Source organism: Brassica oleracea, chromosome C3 (assembly GCF_000695525.1).
Source record: "Brassica oleracea var. oleracea cultivar TO1000 chromosome C3, BOL, whole genome shotgun sequence".
Lineage (NCBI taxonomy): Eukaryota > Viridiplantae > Streptophyta > Magnoliopsida > Brassicales > Brassicaceae > Brassica > Brassica oleracea.
Window position 1 is genome coordinate 46,639,700 of NC_027750.1, and position 3,541 is coordinate 46,643,240.

The window sequence follows — 3,541 nt, forward strand, 5'->3', positions numbered from 1 at the left end:
AAATAATCAACAAGATATAGATACTATTTTCGAAATTAAGATAAAGTTCAAAAATAAATTTTTAAAAGAATAATATAATTTTATTTTAAAAATCTATACTGTAATAATTTAAATCACAAATGATTTTCAAAATCTTTTAAAAATAATCAATGTGGCATATATATTATTTTGTAAAATTAGCATAAATTTTAAAAACAATTGTCTAAAGAACACAAAAAATTTTAAGAATAAATCCTATAATAATTTCAATCACATAAGATTTTAAAATTTTAATCTACATAATATTAAAAATCTTCGTGAAGAATTTAAAACATCAATAAAATATATCAAATCATCATTTAAATTATTATTTAAAATATTAAGATTTTCAAAAAACATAATTTCAAAATAAAATCAAAATCAAAATTATTTAGCTCCTAAAAGAAATTTAACTTGACATATATGTTGACTATTTGAAAATTTAACATTAATGTGATTTTTTTTTTCAGCAAACAACATTCACAGACTCATATAGACTCTGTAAACCAAGGTGGTAACTCTGAATCCATGTGTACGACGAAAGACCGTTGTTGTCGAGCACTACGTGCCAAACTATCCGCCCTAGTGTTCTCCGTCCTAGGTAGATGAACAATATCTGAGTTGACGAAACTTCTTCTCAAAAGCTTAATATCTTCCGGTAGTTTTCAAATGCTGGTCATTTCTCTGGTTCCGAAACCATCTTCACCAATTGAGAACAATCCGTTGCAAACGCAACCTGAAACTGTCTTAAATTTCTCATGCATTCCATTGTCCAAATCAATGCCTCCATCTCCGAATGGAGCGGTGAAAGACATGCTCTTACATTCCTTGCCCCTAGTAAACCATCACACCCTGGTAATGTATTGAGCCAACCTTGCCCTGAAAATAGATCATTATCTTTCCATGAACCATCTGTGAAGCACCATCTTCCTGTGGTTCCTAAGTTAGGCCTAACTTGTACTTCCTGAGCACACCTGTTGTTACTAACCTGTGCCTCAGCCCAAAGTGTGGATTCTACTTCTACTAGTCGAAGTGTTTCCCTGGGATCAATATCAAGATTACTGAATATTTTATTATTCCGACCCTTCCAAATGTACCATAATATCCATGCAAACTGATGATCCTCCATCTTTAGATTAATTCTCCAAAATAGATGGTCCATATTAGCAAAAAGAGAGCCAATAGGGAAAAAGTTCGGGTTTGATGGGATTTTAGATAGTGCCCAGACTTGACGAGCTGGAGGACATTCAAAAAACACATGGTTTATTGATTCCTCTGTATCGCCACACCGTGCACAGAAAATATCTCCTTGTATTCCTCTTGCCCTTAGATTTTTCGTTACCGCTATACAACCTGATATCAATTGCCATAAAAAATGCTTTAATTTTGGAGGACACTTCACTTTCCAATAAAAAACTTTGAGTATATCAACATTGGGCCCATAGAATTCTGGTGGTTGTTCCTTATCAGGATAAATCCTTTCCACTTGATACCCTGATTGTCTAGTGTATTTCCCATTCTTGGTGAAATGTCATCCATTCCTATCCTCCATCCGATTTCTACTCAATGGTATACTTTCAATTATTTTTGCATCGTGTGGATCCACCAAGTCCCTAATTGCCTGTAAATTCCATGTTCGGGATTCCGGATTAATGAGAGAATCCACTGTGAGTTTCGAGTAACTATTATGAAGATTTTTGTTAGCTGGTCTCGGGCGAGTGGATGGGAGCCAGGGATCATTCCATACTGAAATAGATGATCCTGTTCCAACCCTTTTAATTAGTCCTTTACAAACTAGAGATCTAGCAGAAGTAATACTCCTCCAGCCATATGACGGGGGATATGAGTTAATCGGATCTAGGGGTGAAGCATTCCTGTAATACCGTCCATTAAAAACTCAAGAAGAAAGAGAATTTGGCTTCTCGATCAGCCGCCACAATTGCTTCCCAAGCATTGCCGTATTAAAATCAATCAAATCCTTAAAACCTAACCCACCATATCCTTATGGACACACACTTTATCCCATGATTTCCAATGCATACCTCTTGTACTGCCTCCAAGACTCCATCAAAACTGCGCAACAGCACCCGTTAGCTTCTTCACAGTCGTTTTCGGTAACCGATACACATACATCACATGGTTTGGCAGAGCCGTAACCACCGATTTAATAATCACCTCCTTGCCACCCTTAGTACAAAATCTAAAAGTCCATCCATTAACTCTATTATTTAACCGATCTTGTACGAAGCCAAACACTTGTACCTTAGAACCTCCTAGGCTTTCTGGTAGGCCTAAATAAGATCCCATTCCACCTAAATTATGTATTCCCAAAAGATCCCTCAATTCTTGACGACTATCTTCATCGATCTTGTGTCCAAATTGAATTGAGGATTTCTGGAAATTAATCTGTTGTCCAGAGACGGTCTCATATTCTTTTAGAATCCTAAGTATAGTTTGACACTCTTCCTTGTTTGCCTTACAGAAGAATAAGCTATCATCTGCGAATAGCAAATGAGAGATTGCAGGGCAAGCTCTTGCCACTTGCAGGGCAAGCTCTTGCCACTTTCTTTAAAATATGTTATAACACTCAAATATCATATATATCAAAATAAAATATAAAATTATTATAAATTTTCTAAAATAAAATGAAAATAATATGAAATTTACTATAAAATTTTGTTTTATTTTTAAATTATTAGTTTGGACTATAAAATAATCTAAACTTACAATTTGTTACATAAATTTCTACAGAAAAAAACTAAAATATCGGTTGCTTTCAGTTATTTTTCTATTGAGTCAATTCATTCTTTGATTTTCTACAAATTTACCAAAGTTTTATTTTAAAAGAGTGGTTACCAAATTACTCTAAAACGCATATTGTTAAAAGCCGTATATTTATTAGTTTGAAATTGTGTTTTCATCAATCAAAAGAAATTAACGCAATTATTTACTCATTAAAACTTAAAATTTTAATCATCATTATTATCTTATGTTTTGAAACAAATTATTTTAGTCAATTACATTCACAAATTTCATAAGAAACTAATTAACCAAATATGTTATAATAAAAATTCTAATATGAAAAACAGCGATTCATTCAAAAGAACGTTTCTCTCTCCTCGAACTCTCCTCTCCAAAGGTGATTACACAGCGATTCCCTTCTCTCCGGCGCTTGGCCTTCGGGTTCTAGCTTCGGCGGGGCTCATTCTCCTTACTCCTGTTTTTCCTTTGCTTCTCTTTCCTAGTTCTCTCTTTGCCAACGATATGTATGTGACTCTGGTGGGATTTCACTCGCTGGAATCCTAGATCTACCTCGAGGGGAGATAGATCCGGCGGTAGGTCACTACAAGAAAACACGCCGAATTCCGACGGAGGTTCCGACGGACTTCAATGTCGTCGGACGTTTGTGACGGATTTCCAACCAAATTCCGACGAAAACAAAAAATTTGAGGTCGTCGGAATTCCGTCGACCATTTCCGATGAATATCCGAGGAAACATGGCTCGTCGAAAAATTCCGACGAC